Below are 23359 nucleotides of genomic sequence, written 5' to 3' on the forward strand. Positions count from 1 at the left end.
GCAAATCTAAGAGAATTCAGCACCACCAAACCAGCTTTACAACAAGTGCTAAAGGAACTTCTCTAAGAGAGAAATACAAGAGAAGAAAAAGACCTACAAAAACAAATGCAAAACAAGAAAATGGAAATAGGGACATACATATCAATAATTACCTTAAATGTAAATGGATTAAATATTCCAACCAAAAGACACAGACTGGCTAGATACAAAAACAAGACCCATATATATGTTGTCTGATAGAGATGCATTTCAGACCCAGAGACACATACAGACTGAAAGTAAAGTGATGGGAAAAGATATACCATGAAAAAAGAAATCAAAAGAAAGTTGGATTGCAATACTCATATCAGACAAAATAGACCTTAAAATAAAGACTGTCACAAGAGACAAGGAAGGACACTACATAGTGATCAAGGGGTCAATCCAAGAAGAAAATAAAACAATTGTAAATATCTATGCACCCAAATTAGGAGCACCTCCATACATAAGGCAAATACAACCATAAAAGGGGAAATCAACAGTAACACAGTAATAGTGGGAGATTTTAACACTTCACTCACACCAATGGACAGATCATCCAGACAGAGAACTACTAAGGAAACAAAAGCCTTAAATGGCACATTAGACCAGATAGACTTTATTGATATTTATAAGACATTCCATCAAAAAGTAGCAGAATACACTTTCTTCTCAAATATATACAAACCATTCTCCAGTTTAGATCACTTCTTGGGTTACAAATCAAGCCTTGGTAAATCTGAGAAAATTGAAATCATATCAAGCATCTTTTCCCACCACAATACTAAGAGATTAGAAATCAATTACAGGGAGAAAAATGTAAAAACACGAACTCATGGAGGCTAAATAATATGCTACTAAGTAACCAAGAGATCACTGAAGAAATCAAAGAGGAAATAAAAAAATACCTGAAAACAAATGACAATGAAAACATGATGACCCATAACCTATGGGATGCACCAAAATCAGTTCTAAGAGGGAAGTTTATACAGCAATACTATCCCACCTCAAAAAACAAGAAAAATCTGAAACAAACTACCTAAACTTACACCTAAAGCAACTAGAGAAAAAAGAACAAACAAAACCCAAAATTAGAAGGAGAGAAATCATTAAAATCAGAGCAGAAATAAATGAAATAGAAATGAAGAAAATAGTAAAGATCAATGAAACTAAAATGTGGTTCTTTGAGAAGATGATAAACAAAATTGATAAACCTTTAGCCAAACTCATCAAGGAAAAAAAAATGGAGATCACTCAAATCAATAAAATTAGAAATGAAAAAGAAGTTACAACTGATACCACAGAATTACAAAGTATCATAAGAGACAACTACAAGCAACTATATGCTAAAAAAATACCTGGTAAAATGGACATATTCTCAGAAAAGTACAACCTTCCAAGACTGAACCAGGAAGAAATAGAAAATGTGATCCATCACAAGTAATGAAATTAAAACTGTAATTAAAAATCTTCCAGCAAACAAAAGTCCAGGACCAGAGGGCTTCAGAGGTGAATTCTATCAAACAACTAGGAAAGAGTTAACTTCTATCCTTCTCAAATTCTTCCAAAAGATTGCACAGGGTGGAACACTCTCAACCTCATTCTATGAGGCCACCACCACCCTAATACCAAAACCAGACAAAGACATCACAAGAAAAAGAAAATTACAGGCCAATATCACTGATGAACATAGATGTAAAAATACCCAATAAAATACTAACAAACAGAATCCAACAGCACATTAAAAGGATCATACACAATGATCAAGTGGGATTTATCCCAGGGATTCAAGGATTCTGCAATATAGGCAAATCAATCAATGTGATACAGCATATTAACAAACTGAAGAATAAAAACCATATGATCATCTCAATGGGTGCAGAAAAAAGCTTTTCACAAAATTCAACACCCATTTATGGTAAAAGCTCTCCAGAAGTGGACATACAGGGAACCTAAGTCAACATAACAAGGGCCATATATGACAAACCCACAGCAAACACCATTCTCTATGGTGAAAAACCCGAAAGCATTTCCTCTAAGATCAGGAAGAAGACAAGGATGTCCACTCTCACCAATATTATTCAACAGAGTTTTGGAAGTCTTAGCTATGGTGATCAAAGAAGAAAAATAAATAAAAGGAATCTAGATTGGAAAAGAAAAAAATAAAACTGTCATTGTTTACAGAAGACATGATACTATACATAGAAAATCCTAAAGATGCCACCAGAAAACTACTAGAACTAATCAATGAATTTGATAAGTTGCAGGAATCAAAATTAATACACAGAAATCTGCTGCATTCCTATACACTAACAATGAAAGATCAGAAAGATAAATTAATGAAACAATCCCATTTAGCATAGCAAAAATGAATAAAATACCTGGGAATAAACCTAATTAAGGAGGCAAAAGACCTGTACTCAGAAAGCTATAAGTTACTGATGAAAGAAATCAAAGACAACAGGAATTGATGGAAAGATATACCATGTTCTTGGACTGGAAGAATCATCATTATGAAAATGACTATACTACCAAAATAAATCTACAGATTCAATGCAATCCCTATCAAATTACCAATGTCATTTTTCACAGAAGTAGAACAAAAAATTTTACAATTTGTATGGAAACATGAAAGAACCCAAATAGCTGAAGCAATCTTGAGAAAGAAAAAGAGATGGCAGAATCAGGCTCCCTGATTTCAGATTATACTACAAATCTACAGTAATTAAGACAGTAAAAGACTGGCAAAAAAAAAAAAAAAAAAAAAAAACAGAGATATAGATCAATGGAACAGGATAGAAAGCCCAGAGATAAACTGACCCATAGTCACCTAATTTATGACAAAAGAGGCCAGAATATACAATGGAGCAAAGGCAGTCTCTTTAATAATTTTTGCTGGGAAAACTGAACAGCTAAATGTAAAAGAGTGAAATTAGGACATGTCCTAACACCATACACAAAAATAAACTCAAAATGGATTAAAGACCTCAATGTAAGGCTGGACACTATAAAACTCTTAGAGGAAAACATAGGCAGAACACTCTTTGACATAAATTGCAGCAAGATCTTTTTTGGCCCACCTCCTAGAATAATGAAAATAAAAACAAAAACAAACAAATGACACCTAATGAAACTGAAAAGCTTTTGCACAGCCCAGGAAACCATAACAAGACAAAAAGACAACCCTTAGAATGGGAGAAAATATTTGCAAACAAAGCAACTGACAAAGGCTTACTCTCCAAATATACAAGCAACTTATGCAGTTCAATATCAAAAAAAAAAAAAAAAAAAAACAAGAAATCCAATTTTAAAATATGCAGATCTAAATACACATTTCTCCAAAGAAGACATACAGATGACCAACAAACACATGAAAAGATGCTCAACATCACATTATATCACTACTTGTTAGAGAAATGCAAATCAAAACTACAATGAGGTATCATTACTTACCAGTCAAAATGGCCATCATAGAAAAATCCACAAACAATAAATGCTAGAGAGGGTTGTGGAGAAAAGGGAGCCCTGTTACATTGTTGGTTGGTATGTAAATTGGTGCAGCCACTATAGAAAACAGTATGGAGGTTCCTTAAAAAAACTAAAAATAGAGTTACCATATGACCCAGCAATCCCACTCTGGGCATATACCTGAAGAAAACCATAATTCAAAAATATATGTGCATCCTAATGCTCATTGCTGTACTATTTACAATAGCCAGGACATGGAAGCAACCTAAAATGTCCATCAATATTAGAATGGATAAAGAAGATATGGTGCATTTATATAATGGAGTATTACTCAGCCATAAAAAGGAACAGAATTATTCAATTTGCATAGACATGGTTGGACCTAGAGACTGCCATACAGGGTAAAGTATGGTAGAAAGAGAAAAACAGATATCATATAATATTGCTTGTATGTGGGATCTAGAAAAACAATACAGATGAACATATTTGTAAAGCAGAAATAGAGACACAGATGTAGAGAACAGACATATGGATACCAGGGGGGAAGGGAGGTGTGATGAATTGAGAGAATGGGATTAACATATATAAATTACTGATACTATGTATAAAATACATAATTAATGAGAACCTACTGTATAGCACAGGGAACTGTATTCAGTCCTCTGTGGTGACCTAAATGGGAAGGAAATCCAAAAAAGAGGTGATATATTTATGCATATGGCTGATTCATTTTTTTGTACAGCAGAAACTTACACATATTGTAAAACAACTACACTCCAATAAAAATTAAGGAAGCAACCTAAATGTCCATCACCAAATGAATGGATAAAAAAGATTTGGTACATATATACAATGGAATATTACTCAGCTGTAAAAAGCAATGAAACTGGGACATCTGTAGAGACATGGATGGACCTAGAGACTGTCATACAGAGTGAAGTGAGTCAGAAAGAGAAAAACAAATATCGTATATTAACACATATATGCGGAATATAGAAAAATGGTACAAATCAACTGGTTTGCAAGGCAGAAATAGAGACACAGATGTAAAGAACAAACATATGGACACCAAGTGGGGAAAGTGGGGAGCGTTGGGGGGGAATGAATTGGGAGGTTGGAATACCAAATAGTACACTCTAAATATATGCAGTTTATTGTATGTTAACTTTATCTCAATAAAAGTTCTTGAAAAAATAAAATTAAAAGTTACTAATTAACAAGACTAATAATTATATCAAGAAATTAATATTACTAATAATATTTTAAATTTAAAGTTTGCTTCTATGTACAAGTAATTATTAAAAAATAAATAACTAAATTTAAAACAAAAATAATGTTTAGTCTTTGTGATACCCTGAAGGGATTATTATTGATGTAAAATCCTTAGAACATTAACCATTCAAATATACTTATAGTGATTAATGAGATTAAAGTGGTCTGTTCATTATTTATAGAATCCTTTTAAGAACTGTTTTTATTATTAAAAAAAAAATCCCCAACACATATATGTTTAATAAAGGAAGCCCATGATGGATACACACACACACACACGCACACACAGATTACATATATATATATACATATATATATATATATATATATATATATATATCTTTAGCTTTCAAAGGATTTAATTGACTACTAATTTGGTCTGATAGCCTCACTTTTTTATATTTATTTGCAAAATTCAGAAATTTGGGGGATCGCATGTGTCTACTAGTATCTAAAATAGGTTTCATGTAGGTAATAATTTTGGTATTGTCAAAAGCAAATGAGAATTTTAAGTCCAATGAATCAGTCATTTAATGTCCTTGTTCTCCATAAAACCATAATAAAGTGAGCAATTTCAATTATTCATGACTATGAATTAGTATTTAATGAAACAGGCCCTTGGGACTTTGTTCTAACTGCTATGCAAAATGATTCCCAGTAGAATTTTGATTACAAGGGAAATCATGAATGAAATTCAAATTCCAATAATGTTTAACATTATTTTACAATAAAAATGCTTACATACAAAAAAGACATATAATGAAAATACATGATTTTAATTATGCCTAATTAATTAAAGTGTTAATGTGCTATATCATAGAAAGATTATTCCCTTACAATCACTATACTCAACTGAAAATTCTTTAAACACTGCAATTTAAAAGAGAAAAAAGCTATGTTTAGAGACTGAAAAATATCTCATGTTATTACCATTTTAGTCTTCATTTGCCATTTTAATTATATTGTGTTTGTTGCTAAACTTCATAAAACAATGTGATTGTTTTAAAACCATTTATGGTGCACCAGAAAGGAAATTATCTATTTATTATCAAATAATGATTCAGGAAATATTACAAAATTATGCTGACTGGCAAATCTGAGATCATATTTTACACCTGTAATATTATCTTTCTACACATAGGTTAATATCTAAATTCGAACTGATTGTTGTCCAAGAGATTATCATTATTACTATTATCTTTACAATCGGTTTTCTCCATGGTGGCTTATGTTAACATCTTATCAATATCAAGCAAATAACACCTAAAGGAATTAACTACATTGCAAACAATGTGAGGAAATTAGTTTTTAATCACTTAGGTTGTACTCTAAATACATAAATACAGTAGAGTAATTCAAGTCTCATCAGCTTTTGAAGGTCATTAAACACTGAGTTATTCAACACAGGAATAAATGTAGCATTACAATTTATTTTTAGAATGTTTTATTGTTTAATGAAAGACAAAGAAAATACATTTTTTAAATATGTTCACTGATTTGCTACTATGTAAATGGATGTAATAAATTAAAACACTAATTAAAACTTAGTTACTTCCAAGTTTCTACAATACTATAAATTAGTTACTGATATCTCTTGAACTTTCACATTTTAAAAAATCCAGAGTATCAATAAATTTGAGAAAGCTACAACATATTTTAAAAATGATCCTGTGCACTGAATAGTATTAGCTTTACATGTAACTGATTCACTGTGACTAATGCATATTTAAATATGCTCATTAAACATTTTTATGAATATTCATGACAAAGACATTATGATTTGCACATGCTGAAGAACAAATATTAATAGGCAGGCAACTAACATGAAAACAAAGGGGCTATGGCAAAATATCTAAAAAATTTAAGGCAGTATATTTTATATAGTAGTGGTTCAATAAATATTTCTTAAAGTAATCTTTTAAGCTATAGAAACTCTGATTTAATAAGAATACACTACTATTAAAAATCAAATCTTCCTAAGAAATGTTTTTTACTGAAGTTATATATCTACATGGAATATATATAACACTAGAATTTTAATGGTTTGAAATTTTAAGGCATACATTTTAAAGGTGTCTCAAATTTAATAGGAATATTTATTTAGTTGACTATGTGATGATGTGACTTCTTATCTTTGTGAATGCTATGTTTGTCAGAACATAGTATCAATTTGCAGTAAGTGCTTGAAATGCAATATCTTTATGTATTTTATTTATACATATCCTGGCTTGCTCCATAAATTATTTAATACACTTGGTTCTTTATCAGCATGTATACCAGATTTAATGCACTGCAATTGGCCTATCATAATAGAAGCCTTCAACTTCTAAAGTACCTATATATAACGTGGCAACAGATAATACAATAAACTTCTCCTGGATGTGCCTGAGAATGATATGTTGCTTCCAGCAAATATGGATCAAATTCATAAATATATTTTATAGTTAATAACTTCACACTAATATAAGACTAAAGAGAATACATTTATAGAGGAAATATTATTAGGAGCTTTGGAGTTGTTGACATGGGTCACAAATAATTAGAATCCATTCACTCTAAAAGAAATAATTTGTTGTAAATAAGCCTCGAAGGCAGTAGTTAACCCTTTTCTCCCCCTTAAATCTGTAATCTGAGTAGTATTAAAATAAATGTATTTAAGTGATATTTCATTATATTTAATTTTTCTCAGAATTGTATGTTTCTATTTTTTCAACTCACTTTCAGAAAGAACAAAAGTAATATTTTACTAAAAACTTTTGTATATTTTATCAAATATTTTCCTCAGAATATTGCACTCTTGAAATAAGCCCTACAAACTAGCAAATTTATGTGAGCTACATTTTTGGAATAAATCAATAAAATGAGTATAAATAGCTATATAGTTAAGCATTTTTGTGTTTGTTTTTCTTAAATTATAACTTGCATTATATTTGCATCTATATATCTATATTTGTCTCTCTCTATTATATATACATATTCATTTCTTAAGCCAGCACTAACATCAGCATATATGTATGGCCTATTAAAAATTAAATATAATTAATTTTGATCTATTTATTTTTATATCTCTGTATCTTTATCATCTTTGGTGGGCACAAACATTTTACCTTGGGAAATGTGGACATTCATCCAATAGTATGGCAGATATTTTTTAGTGCCTTTTATATCAGATTTGTGTTGACTGAAAATTCAAGATGAAAATATATAGTTTGCTTTTTAGAAGCTTAGGCTAACCAGGAACCCAAATACAAATAATGATTTAACCATAAATCAACCATTTTTTAATAAGAATTTACAGAGGATGCTAAAGGAATCAAGCAACTATGTTTATTTCTAAAAGTTAGAGAGTTCTTTCCAGAGTGTTAAAACCTTGCACTAAGATTTGAGGAATGGTATGAAATTCTGCAAATGAGAAATCAGTGCTGCAAAGGTGTGATGGACGAAGATCTATTTATTCAGTCTTCAAATAAGAATTGACCATCTACCATATCACCAGAAGTGGGGACTTACCTTAAAAAAAAAAAAGTGAGAGGTGGAGAATTGCTCGTATACAGACCCTGGGGGAAATCATAGTGAATATACCAAGCCTGCTAATTTATGTTAAGCATTAGCTCTCCCTTCTTCCCCTTCCACACACAAGTTTGGTGCCAGGCACAGGCATGTGTACACAGTATATGCACATCTTACATCACGAGCTTGTTTCCATATCTGCAATTGGAATCTTTCTCTCTCCTAATATTGTAAAATAGTCAGATGCAATATGCAAATATGCCAACAGATTTCTGAAGAGGAAATAGCTAATTTCATATCCAGCTACACAATTCAAAACAATGTCAGGAGATATTACTCCCTAAATTCCAGGATCTCCAGCTGATACCAATTTCTCAATCTCTGATATACTTCCTCCTGATCCTTAACTTTCAGGCTAAACAAACCAAATATAGAATGATAAAGGGAAATTAAATAATAGTTTTAAAAGTTTATACTTAAAAATGTAAAAAAAAAAAAAAAAATGACAGGTATCAAATAACAGACACCAAATCAATCTATAGTAACCTATAAGTTGGGACAAAAACACAGATGCTTCAGTGGTGGTGCAGTAGAGTTTTTAGACTGCAAATCTGACTGACCCTACATGTTTGGGAGATTTTTATTTGTTCGTAGCTTTCCATGGTGATACCTGAGATTAGGGACCATGGCGGAACTTTGCAGAGGTTTTAAGAGTCCATTACAGCTTGGACTGCTTCACAACATCTCAGAAATTACCTTAGCAGTATAACAATCACCCGCCCTTTGGGATATTTGGGGAATACAGTTAATACACTTAGCTGATCTTTCATTTCAGTTTTGAGGACTCAAATAGTACCAATTTCAGTATCTTATTTATTAGGAAGATTTTTTTCCTTTGAATAGGGAGATGGACTTTGGAGATCATTCCTCATTATCCTCAGCTCTGAGAGCTTTACCACAGTTATAGCAGTCCTCATTTTATGTGCTCCTGTTCTACACCTTTATAGACATCTAATTTGATCCTCAAGCCCTGCCCTATTTGATTTTTCTTTATCATGAGTGACATCAGCAACAGGATGTCAAACTAAAGCACACAAGAGGGGCCTGGATAGGGCACTAAAATGTTCCATTTCTCTGGTTATTTTAGACTCTTTCCAAGTTTGCATAATACCTTCCGCAAAGAATAGAAAATTTCCTCTTGCAAAGTAGCACAGCCCATGTTTTCTTGTATGTCATCAGTCTTGAATCACAGGTTATATTCAGAAAAATCCTCTCCTTACAAAGAAAGCTTTTTTATTTCAAGAGCCCAAGTTGGACAAATACTTTTTTTCTTCAGTGTTACATTTAATGGCTGTAACAAGTAAACAATATCCCCCTGTGTCTATAACATTTTCCTCTGTATGAACCGTGATCAGAATCCTAAGATCATAATACAAAATGTACTTTTCTGTGACCTAACAGGTAAGGCTCATTTGGCCTGGCATGGAGAGATCCTTGCCAATTCTAATCCCACCTTACGTCAGGTAGTGTCATGTTGTAGTTTTATTTTTCAAAATACTGCTCTCCAGACCCAAGCATCTGTATTAAGCTTTTCCCCAAAAGTTGGAAAAGGAATTTAATCAAATAATATTAAAACAAAAGTCCAGGTAATTTATTGCTCATGTAATGATTCTGCCCTACACATTTGAGGCAGGCACACTATCACTGGCTTCTGAATGATTTGAATCAAAGTTTCAAGTACCATCTCCTCTGCCTCTATTTGCCTTTTGTGGTAATTTTCTCAAATCAGGTGGAATTGTAAAATATATGTAACTGCTGGAATCTTCAAGTGTACATACAAAATATCTTATTTTATACAAGGAAGGAGAAAATTTAAAAGAAGATAATTTTCCATTCTAAAATGGAAACTTTTGGGAAACTTTTTAGATTGTTAAACTTGAGTCACTTATGCCTTATTTAATCACTAAGACTAAGAAGTTGTGATTGGTCAGGTTTAGGCCATTGGCTTAAACCCTGGTTTGGGATGTTGAAAATTGTTTTCAGAAGAAGGAAGGAGTCGCAGTGACATCACCATGAGGAAATTTTATGAACTTGACAGTTACCCTAATTCTTTCTCAGTTTTGTTCAAGTATAACTGATAAATAAAATTTTAACATATTTAAAGTGTAAAACATGATGATTTGAGGTACATATATTCAATACATGGTGAAAAGATTCCCACAATTGAGTTATTTAATATATCTAACATCATATATTTAATTTTTCTTTGTTTTCTGGTGAGAACACTTTAATTCTACTCTTTTAGCAAATTTCAATTATACAATACAGTATTATCAATTACAGTCACCATGTTATATATTAGCAGCTCAGATTTTACTCAGATTATAGCTGAAAATTTGAATCCTTTTACCAAACTTTCCCCACTCCCCACCTCTCTCTCAGCCCTGTGCCTCACCATTGATCCTTGGCAATCACCATTCTATTTTTTATTTCTATGATTTTAACTCTGTATTTCTGTTTTTAGATTCCATGTACAAGTGATATCATGTAGTGTTTGTTTTTGGCTTAGTTCACTTAGCATAATGACCTCAAGATTCATTCATATTGTCACAATGGTAAACTTTCCTTCTTTTTCAAGGTTGACTAATATTCCATTATATATACACCATATTTTCTTTATTCGTTTATCCATCATTGAATGCTTAGGTTATTTACATGTCTTGCTATTGCTAATAATGCTGCAAAGAATATGGGAATGAAGATAACTTTTTGAGATAGTGGTTTCATCTTCTTTGGATATATCTCCAAAAGTGTGATTGCTGGATCATATGGAAGTTCTATTTTTGCATTTTTTAGGAAGCTCCATACTGTTTTCAATTGTAACTTGTACCAATTTATATCCCTGCCAAGAGTATACAAGGATTCCCTTTTCTCCACAGCCTCACCAGCATTTATCTCTCATCTTTCTAATAATAGTCACCAAACAGGTGCGAGGTGATATTTCATAATTGTTTTGATTTGCACCTTTTCATGTAACTGTTGGCCATCTCTATGCCTTCTCTGGAAAAATGTCTATTCATTTCCTCTCCTTTAAAAAAAAAAAAATGGATTTTTTTTTTTTTTTTTTTAGTTGTTGAGTTGCATGCATTCTTTGTATAGTTTGGTTATTAACCCCTTATCAGATACATGGCTTGCAAAATCTCTCCCATTCTGTAAGTTGCCTTTTCATTTTGTTGATGGTTTCCTTTGTTTTGTGGAAGCTTTCTAATTTGACATAGTCCTACTTTATTTGTGCTTTTGTTTTCTTTGCTTTTGTTGTAAAAGCCAAAATACATTGCCAAGACCCATGTTAAGAAGCTTATGCTCTATGTTGTCTTCTAGGATTTTTATGGTTTCAGGTCTTATGTTCAAGTCTTTAATCAGTTTTGAGTTTATTTTTGCATATAATAGGAATGACATTTTATTCTTTCGCATGTTGCTGTTCAGTTTTCCCAACACTATTCATGAAAGAGACTTATTTCCCCTATTGTATATTCTTTGGTGCCTTTGTCAAAAATTAATTGACCATAAGTATATGTTTATTTCTGGGGTTTCTATTCTGTTCATTGATCTAGGTATCTGTTTTTATACTAATACTATACTGTTTTGATTATAATAGATTTGTAATATAGTTTGAAATCAAGAAGCGTGATGCCTCCAGCTTTGTTCTTCTTTCTCAAGAATGCTTTGCCTATTCAGCATCCTTGTGATTTCATATGAATTATAGAGTTGTTTGGTAAAAAAAAATGCCTTTGGAATTTTGATAGGACTTGTATTGAATCTATGGATGACTTTGGGTCATACACACATTTTAACAATATCAATTCTTCCCACCCATGAGAACAGAATATTTTTCTATTTATTTATTATTCAATTTCTTTCAATAATGTTTTACAGTTTTCAATGTACAGATCTTTCACTTTCTTGGTTAAATTTATTTCTAAGTATTTTTGGTTTGGGATGTTATTATAATGGGATTGCTTTATTAATTTCTTTTTCTGATGATGTGTTATTCTTGCTAGTTTATAGAAATGCAAATAATTTTGTATATTGATATTGTATCCTGCGATTTTAGTGAATTTGCTTATTAGTTCTAACAGTTTCTGAGTGGGATATTTAGAGTTTTCTCTTTTTCCTCTTCCTTTCTGATTTGGACTACTTTCATTTATTTTTCTTGCTAATTTATCTGGCTAGGACTTCCAAAATGTTGTAGAACAAAAATGGTAAGAGTGGGGATCCTTGCCTTATTTCTGAGTTTGGAAGAAGATCTTTCTGTTTTCATCAGTGAATATGATATGTGTTGTAGGCTTGTCATATATAGCCTTTACTATGTTGAGATATCATCCCTCTATACCAAGTTTGTTGGGAATTTTTATTAGGAAATGATATTGATTTATATCAAATACTTCTTCTGTAGCTATTGAGATGATGTTATGATTTTCCCCTTCTTTTGCTAATATTGTGTATCATATTGATTGATTTGCATAAATTAGGCCATCCTTGCATCCCCCAGGATAAATCTCAATTGACCATGGTGTATGATCTACTGCTGAACTCAGTTTGCTAATATTTGTTGAAGAATTTTGATTGTTTATCAGGATATTATCTTATAATTTTGTTTTCTTGTCATGTTCTTGTCTGACTTTGGCATCATTAGTTACCCTAATTTGGAGATATCCTCTCATGAATCTTTTTTTTTCCTCTCATGAATCTTAAAATCTATTATAAATGCATTATAAATCAATTATAAATAATATAGTATGCAGGAAAATTACTTTAAACAAATAGTTTACCTGGAGCCAGGTTGCCTGGCTTTAATCCAGGCTTTACCACTTACTAAAAGAAGGGAACTCTGCAAACAAATACATCATTTTGTGCCCTGATTTTCTTATCTTGCCTCAATTTTTTATACTCAATAGGGTCGGGAGCATTAAACAACATGTATAAAAAGTTGGAGCACATACAACTGCATATGGCTAGTGCTATACAAATGTTACTTATTGTCATTATCATTCCATTTTATGAAAATCTGGCAACTTCAGGAAAGGTTTCTCTTAGAAAGTGACATCTTTACTGAGGCTGTAAAAACATGTAAGCTTGAAGTAGATAGAAGGAAGCTCAAATTAATCAAGGAACATGGAACTTTGAGATGCTAAAAGATGTCATTATGGAAGAATTGTAGGAATCTAGAGAAAGTGATAAAGAATTGGAAAGTTTGCAAGAGACAGGTTACATGGGCATTCACAAGTCACATGAAAAATATTGTTCCATATTCCAGGAGCAATAAAAAATCATTTTAAATTTTTGAGTAAATAACAATATGGTAAATTGAATTTGAAAAATTGCTTACTTGTTGGGCAGAACATATATTGAATTCTTTAAGCCCAATATAGAGGTTGATGTTTTATAATATAATATTTTTCCCCTTGGTCAAATGATTGCAAGGGTGTATTTTTCAACCATATAAATCTATTAACCCATTGTATCTATTCCCATCTATAAGCACATTCCTTGTCTAGTCTAGCACCCGTTGGCTCTTACCTGAAAACTTTAATACCAAATTATTCTGACATCCCAAGTAGTTAATTATTGTTAAATTATTGAAAAATTCCATATTAAACAGACTGGTTTTTATATAAATACATGATCTTGGAATTTAAATTGCTCTCAGATGTATGCAATCAATTGAATATAGCTCCTGTTTTTCACATCCAAGCAAGACAATTTTACACCTCCCCATTTTTCTTAAACCTCTAAAATTTTAATTCAGAGATATTTCTTAGCATTTGAAGTTAATTAAAAAGTTAAGATTAACAGACCATCTTCATTATTCCCAACAAGCTTAAGAACCCACTGGCTTTCTATTTTTTCCCTCCCTGTTCCAAGAGGTGATGTATTCCTCTCCCTAACAAAGGAAAGAAGAGAGGATACCTAACAGTTGTGCTCAGGGACTTATCTTCTGCTTTCTGAAGGACCTGAATCTGTTAGTTTTTCAATGCTCTCTATCATATGTTTTCTTTTTTGATTGTATTATTCACATTAATACAATGATATAGGTGGAACAAAATAAGTTTTTCTTCAACTGTAACTCCACATCTCTGAATAGCTGCAACTACTTGTCATCTATTTTTTAATAATTTGCTGAGTGTTTCCTTTCGGCCAACTCCAAATCATCTTACAAAACAATATAACCTGGCTTTGTACCCACTAATCCATTAAAGATCCTTTTATCAATGTCACCAACAATCTCTCAGGTTTTAAAGTCAATGGACCCTCTGCCAACGTTTTTCAATCTAGTTTATCACACCGTCTTTCATGAACCACCTTCATTTTTTTTGGCTACTCTGACAACACTTTATCATGTGTGGTTTGTTGTCTTGCTTTCCATAAACAAATAGTCCAGCCTTCTCAGCACACTTTGGCTGTTCCTTCATCACCTATTCTTTAAAGGTTGAGATTTCTCAAATATGAACTTTAAGTTCATATTTTCTGTCTCAAACTTCCTATGGATGTGAATGCCAACTGTGATCTGATGCTTTCCAAAAATATACAAGGAAATCACATAGTACCCACATATGATTATAGAGAATACATACACATGCACTAAAGTCAAATAATAAAGTCAGAAAAAAAAGGTTAAACTTCCCTCAGAAATTTATAAGGTAAAATTTCTCTTAATAGCAATTTGTATGTTAGTGCTTAGTATTTGCCTTGAGAACCTAATATAACTGCCTGCACAAGCCATCAATGGTGAAAATTAGAAGTATAATACTAATTATATGAAATTACTCATCTTGATATTAAAATATGTCATCTACAATCCAAATGATCTTAGCCAGTTATAAAAACATAGTTAATTGCCATTCTGAATAAAACAACATAAGTACAACTTTCAATTCAAAAAATCTTAGATATATGTACATTTTCTGAACTGAATACCTATTCCCTTTCCATTATCTAAAATATTAGATTTACAGCTAACCAATGCCTCTAAACTAAAAATGCTGTCATAGATAATTAGTGAGAAAACACTAAATGCATAGACAGTTTGATTTTATCTTATTTCTCTATTAAAGTTATTTCTCTCTACAAGTAATAATACTAAATATTTTAAGTAATAACTTCTGAAGGGAAAAGTGGAAATTCAATAAATTCTCTTTTTCTTTGAATTGGAAATGTGCAGACTTTCTCAAAAACAAAATCTTACATCATTTTTATTGCTAATTATTTTTAAATTAGTAGCATCTAGGGGAAATTATTGTACTTGGAATCCATAATATTATCAAAACTGGTCATGAAATGCTATAACAGTTAATCATGTGTTTCTGTACATTTAAATAGAGGTAGAGTGAATAATGACAGAGCAGTTATAAAAGCCTATAAATTTAGTGCAAGAGGTTGCAAACAATAGTTAATACATATCACTGAGTATATAACACACATGGGTAGTGCTTTTATGCCAGTTATCATGTAATCCTTTCAGATCAATTCTCAAATCTCTTCTCTACCCTTGAACCTAAGCTTCTTGGTCTCCTGCCCATCGGCTTAGTTATATTTGCTTTCCAGTTGGATTCAGCCAACGGAGAGATATGCACAATATTAAAAGAGTGAAGAGAATAAGGATCTTATATTTCAATAGCTTCATTCCAGTATGATCACTTTGGAGTGGTTGGATCCTCTACTCACAGATCCTGTCTTGGCTGCCTGTCTGAACAACTCTGCAAAAGTTGTAGTTACTGAAGTGAACATACCTTATCCCAGTCATTTCACATGTAGAGTGGTAGCATCACTGCTAATGCTGGTCCTAGGTCTGGAAAATATCCCTTGTGAGTTTCTTTCATCCTTTTTATACATTTAAATAACTCCTTTATAATATTAATTTTCTCTCATTCTAACTTGACTGTATACATTTTTCCCCTAATTGACACAGCCATACATAAATTAATACTTTAAGTTCTCTCAATAATCATTTGATGGCAACGCTTTTGTCTCTATTTTGCACATGAGAGAATTGAGGCAGAGTGGGTTTAGGTCTGACAACTGGTGGTAAAAATTAAGACTCGAATCAGTTATTCTGATTCAGTTTAATCAACAGCCACATATATGCAACATATATGTGCAACATACTGAAATATCACAGTCATGTCAAGTTTCGATAACTTTATAGTACAAAAATAGCATAAGAATAGCATTTGTCTGAATTGTTCTAATTCTAATAATATTACTAGGGAAATGGTTTTAAGTGAGAAAATGATTTCATAGAGGTGACCAAACTTGGTCAAGGACACATAACTGGGTAAGTTTTCCTAGAAAAGTTTGTAATAAACTGATATGAACCACAAAAAAAGGAAACATTACATTAGTCCTTTGTTAATCATAGCAGATATTAGAGGAAAGAATTTGAGTGTTTCAGGGAGGAAAGTGTGGGGCATCTGGCCAGGAGTGAACAGACTCTGCTACCAAGTGATTGCAGAGTAGCAGAAAGCTCTTCTTACTCTGAGCACGTGGGACTCTAGATTCCTACTTATGGCAGTTGGGCAGGTACTTTTCCAAGATTCTGGGATCCCTCTGGGCTTCTAAATAAACATATGGCTAATGAAAAAAAAAAGGATAAACTTTAGATACTACACATAACTAAAAAATTGTATTCTATATTTAAGTTTTGCAATGCTGCAAAAAATTTAATTTCTCATAAACTATAGTTAAAAAGGAAATCAAACTCAATTTCAATGTAGCTCCTCTGTGTTTACTTGTGGCTAGTAGTCCTGATGAAATCATTGTTTCTTGAGCAGACTTGACTTTCCCTGGTGACTGACCCTCCTATTATCACTGTAGGTCTCACTATAAGGGCACAATCCTTTTTCTACTTTCTGTAATTGCATCCTTTACTATGAGACGTACTGAATGCTCACTGAAAATGTCAAGGAATTATAATACAGATGAAAATTTAAAGCCTTTGCATTATGTAAAAATCCAACTTCTTCAAACCTCCTCATGACTATACATTTGTATCAAATATATGACAACACCAGAGGACAAATTAATTGTTTTCTGATCCCAGGATAAGATTGAACTCTTGATATCATCATTTCTTGTCATAAAAATAAATCACAATTCATAAAATGTCTTTTTTTCTTTTCTTACTCTGTGACCTCTCTCTAGGCATCATAAACCATGCACAGAGAAAATATATTGTCTCTAAGCTAGACATTCAAAAATTCCTTCAGTGAGTTTCATGTTTATTATAAAAGTTTATACTTGATGCTTCCACATGAGGGCACAGATTTACCTCACATCAAAATATTCAAATACAATAGCATGCTCTCCTAACCCTTAAATTCCATCCTCTTCTATGATAACAGGGGAAGAAAACTCTGTCCAAGAAGCAATGATTTTAGCAGGATTACCAACTACCACTAGGCAAAGAAGTAATAAAATGAAATAGCTTGCATCTTTTAATGGTACCAACATCCTTCCTATTACAAAGGATAATGACATGGGTCATCCTTGACATCATAGCTTCCCATAATGAAGCTGTCACCAAATTAAGACCACCTTCTATATAACTTTTGAGTCCGTCAAATTCTGCCTATTCTTTGATATTACTATAGTGTAAACTACCTCATCCCTTAGACTACAGCAATGACCTGTTAAACAGTTTTACTCTATATTCTCTGCATTCCCTCTAAATTGTATTCACCTATATAACTAATTAATATTTCAAAACTATTGGTTATGCTCTCCAAGATTAAAATGAATTAAGAAAAGCCAAATATTTTTAAGATGAAGACCAGGTCCTGCACAACCCAACCTTCTTCTCCATTTATCCAGCACCATATATCTTTATTCTCCATATACTGTAATTGCCTTCCAATTATAAAAAACTTCTGTACCTCTTCCCCTGTCCCCTCTAGACTTTTGTTTTTTTGGCTGTGGGAAATCTTTCAAGTTGGGTTAGTCATTCTCTACTGTCACATATTAGGTCAATCGTTATCATTGACAGGTTTCCTTATCTCCCTAACTAGAAAATGTACATATCCACTAATTCACTTATACCATTTTAAATTTTGTATTCATTTATTATTTTCTGACTCCCTGTCTTAAGTTCCCCTTAAGCTCAATGTGAAAGGGATTCATATCATGTTTGTTTATAGTAAGATCCTCAGCTTACAGCATAGTCATCATGTGACTATGAATGATCATATATATTGAATAAAATAATGAATAGACTTACAGCAATACAAAAAATATCTGTCTTCCTGGGGACATCATCTCACTAAAAGGTGCATAATCTGACCATTTAAATATTAATGTGACATTTATCTATTTTGCCAAACTGGATTTTTCAACTTTCAATGTCATTAATTGTCATTTTTTTACATTATATAATATCATCTGTATTATTGCTATTAGTATTACTTCTGTTCTTCAAATACTGGTTTATAATTTCTTTATCTAAAAATGTTGGCAAAATGCTGATCAATAACTAAACCCCATTATTTGTCTTCTCATTCATTTATATTCTTTTCAATAATAAACAAATTATCTCCATCATCTCTCCATGTTACAGGAGATAGTCTTCTATTATAATCAACTCGGTGCTCATTAACAAGTAAAGGCAGAACTGTAATAAATATAAGAGATCTACATGCTTATATATGTGAATTTGTGTTTGACTAAAGAATACATTATTTCATACTTGATATTTCAAACTAAAATATTGAAAATAAATAACTTACAGTCTCAAATTTCTAATGTTTGAGTAACTCTGCAAATACTGAAAAAAAATCTTATAAATTTATTTGGATTGTAAAATATAGCCACTCTTTTCCTTGTTTCATCCACCTATGAACATAAAACTCTTCATTTTAAGGTTGGAGTAGATAAAACTTAGATACTCAGCATACATGGTTTGACTTGATCCTATTATATAAATTTAAATTTGTTCGTGGACTCTCTTAGTTTTTGCTTGACTAAGAAGTTCTTTATCTCTCCTTCTGTTCTGCTGGGTAGAGTATCCTAAGTTTCAGGTTTTTTTCCTCCCAACACTTTAAATATATCATGTTACTCCCTTCTGGTCTGCAAAGTTTCTGCACAAAAATCAGCTGATAGCTTCGTGGGGATTCCCTTCTATAGGAACACTTTTTTTTCTCTCTCTCTTGAACCCTTTATAATTTTCTCTTTAACGTTTGCCATTTTAATTATGGTATATCTTGGGGTAGGTCTGTTTAGGTTCGTCTTATTTGGGACACTCTGCTTCCTGTCCCTGGATATCTGTTTCCTTTTTCAGGCTTGGGAAGTTTTCAGCCATAATTTCATTAAACACATTTTTAACCCTCTTCTCTCTCTCCTCTTTCTGGGACCCTTATAATATGAATGTTGTAATACTTGATATTATCCCAAAGAATCCTTAGAATGTTTTCCTTTTTTTTTTTTTTTTTAATTTTGTTAAACAAACTCACAGATGTAGAGAACAAACTGAAGGTTATCAGTGGGGAGAATGAAGGGGGGATGGGTGAAATAGGGATATGAGATTAAGGGATATAAACTACTATTTATGAAATAAATAACAAGGATATATGTACAGAACAAGGAAATATAGCCATTATTTGTAATAACTTTAAATGGAGTATAATCCATAAAAATATTGTATCACTATGTTGTACACTTGAAATTAAATTATTATTGTAAATCAACTATACCTCAATAAAAAAATTATTCATGCACACAACCTCAGAATAATCAAGACAGATTATGTAAAGAAAAGAGTGTGTATTTAGAATATTTCAATTGGTCACAATTATTTGAAACAAAAGTAAACCCATGTAAAGTTCTATGCATATTAATGTTATTTTCCTGCAAGTATGAAAGCAGAATTATCTTATTATTTACAATAAATTAATTTTTGTGTGTGATAAAAATATTTATAAGGTCTAACTTAGAAATATTTTGACCTTATAATACCATATGTTAACTTCATACCTTAAAAAAGAAGTCTTAAAAAATTAAACATGCAAAAAGTAGTGTTTTTAATGTAATTGACATGATGTATTTCATCTAAAATTAATTTTTCTTTAAATTCAGTTTGACACTTTCTTCTGTAGGATTTTAAAATCTATGCATACGTGGAAGAAATCTTTCACCCTCTATACTGCTCAATATTTTCTCTTTCATAACAGGATAAGTCAGGTTGTAAAAAATCACTTGTGACATTAGGCTCACTTTCTACTAATCTGAATAAGTTATGTGGAAAGCATTCATCTACATGAACAACAGGAGATCAGTTGTAGGATATTTCAGCAGAGTATCACTGTATATACACTGCTTGCAATTTCATCAAAAGTTTCTATGATTTTCCATTTTTTTAAACATTTGAGGGTGGAAATATTGAAAAAATAAATAAATAATATAAAACAATCTATTAACATTATCCTAACTATGTTGCTCATGGATGCCATTGAATACTTAGAAACTTAAAATGAATATAAACATAGTATATTGTTTTCATATTGCTGTCATAACAAATTAGCACAAACTTAGTCACTTGAAAGAGCATGAATTTATTATCTTACAGGTCTGGAGGTAAGATGCTCGAAATGAGGTCACTGGGTGAAAATCAAGATATTGGCAGAATTGCATTTCTTCTGGAGGCTTTAGGGGAAAATTATTTACTTGCCTTTTCCAGCATGCAAAGTCTGTCCACATTTCTTGGTTCATGATCCTGCACCACCACACCTCTTGGCATTTTGAAATCTCATTCTCTGACTATGACCCTCTTGCTTCTTCTTATAAGCACATATGTGGTTACATTTGGGCTTTCCTGGATAACCAGATTATTTCTTCATCTCAAGATAATGAACTTAATCACACCAGCAAAGTCTTTTATACCATGTAAGGTAAGATATTCAGATGTTCTGGGAATTAGAATGTGAACATATTTGGAGAACCACTATTAGGCCTATTAGACATAGTGAAGGCTGTGATGTCTTGAAGCAAAGAAACTACTATATTTATTTTAGCCATTGTTTATCAAACAAAGACCTTATTTCCTGCTTAAAATTATTATTTCAAGGAAATCGTTTCCTTTAATATGCTTTGGGAAGCAATTTTTTAAAAGAATACAATATGTTTAAAGTAACAAAATATTTAAAAGTAGTTAAAATAATACATGAAGTGATACGCAGAATAAAAATTTTAAATTATGTGTTAAATGAATATAAATTTGTAATTAATGAATAAGCTGTTAAAACAAACAGAAGTGTTGAAACACTGGTGATATAGAAACATAAAAGCAAGTAACATCACTTCAAAAACATACTAAACAAAGATAAAGTAATATAAATGGTAGGGTAGATACAAAGTATGCATGACTTTGAGACAAGTGAAGCTGTTGAAGGAGGTCAGCAAGGGGCTCTACCAAGCAGAAATTCATGTGGGAAATCCTACTGGCTTTAGTCACAAAAAATCAGTACAAGTTTTCTAATCTAAATTTAGGAAAATACAGTGAGTGATTTGCGGGTATTTAAACTCAATTCACTCAATATTAAATAAATGGCATTACATATTTTTCAGCCTCCGTGGATTTTGTCATGTGTCATATTTGCTTTTTTTTTTTTAGAAACTGTGCTCAAAATACATGCACTAAAAAGATATAAGTTGATCTTTGACTAAATGGCTGATTCTAGGGTGGGGTAGAGAAAACGTAAGATGATCCTGGAGAGTATTGTCATGTCACAAACAAGGAAGTGCTATCAAAACATCATGTTTTACACCTTAACTATATACTACTTTCATTTGTCAATTATACTGAGAAAATATGAAGTGCTCAAAACACGAAAAAGTGGAGCATGTCAAAACACTCAGGTGTCATACTCTAAGAACACTCATTGTCAAGCATGAAAGAATTTGAGCAAACAATAAATAACATAGTCTTGGATTATAAAGCAAAATTAAATAAATAAGCAAGAGTCCATACTTATACAGATACAGAATTGCATAAATAAACAAATGAGAAAGATGGGACAAAACTTACAGAAGAATTTCAAATAATATAGGTAGTTACTCCTCTCTCTATAAATGCAGACTTGACTTAGTGATTGGATTCCAAAGAATAAAGAAATGGAAAAATAGTAACATTTTAGTGGAGAAACTTAGCAAACACTACGTTAACCAAATGCCCAGGAGTCATGTTACCAATCATCTTATATGAGTATCATGTAAATCCTCATAAATTTTGATGAAGACACTGCACCTCTGGGGTATTATTTCCAAAAATCCATAACCTCTATTTAAGCATGAAAATACAATAAACAAACCCATAGTGAGGGGCATTCTACAAAACACCTGACTAGTTCTCCTCAAAACTATCAAGATTAGAAGAAACAAGGGAACTGGGACTCTTTCATAAACCAGTGGATACAAAGATAATTGATGCCTCAATGAACATGGAACCTTGGGTGGGATCCTAGAATAGAAAAAGGACTATAAAGAAAAAACCTAGTGAAACCACAATAAAGATTTAAGTGTAGTAAATTGTAACTTAGGAAAAATTATTTCTTTGTTTTTTTGCTAATTTATCCTGGTTATTTAGAATAATAACTTTATAGGAAACTATATAATAGATACAGTGAAATTCATTGCACAATCTTTGCAGCTTTTGTGAAATTATAAAATTATTCCAAATTAAAATCTTCACTTAAAGAAAATAAATAAGCTTAGCTCTCTAATGAACATTGATAATCTTATCCCCAAAACATATCATTGTAAATAATTTGAATGCTTGCTATCAAAAGGATAATAGATAGTACTAGTAAGCATTTTTAAAATGCTTATATTATTAATAAGTTCTTCTTGTTTATTTTTTTGGATACAATCTCTCCTCTAGTGTTAAACTTTTAGCTTAATTAAAAATCTGGAATATGAAATACATAAAAAACACCCTAGCAGTTCATTATCTTCGAGTAAGTACATCAAATATTTAGACTTTTCATTAGACAGATATCACCATACATATTTAACTGCAAATGTTTTGCTGGCAATTTGTAGTTACCCA

Source organism: Hippopotamus amphibius, chromosome 14 (genome assembly GCF_030028045.1).
Source record: "Hippopotamus amphibius kiboko isolate mHipAmp2 chromosome 14, mHipAmp2.hap2, whole genome shotgun sequence".
Taxonomy (NCBI): domain Eukaryota; kingdom Metazoa; phylum Chordata; class Mammalia; order Artiodactyla; family Hippopotamidae; genus Hippopotamus; species Hippopotamus amphibius.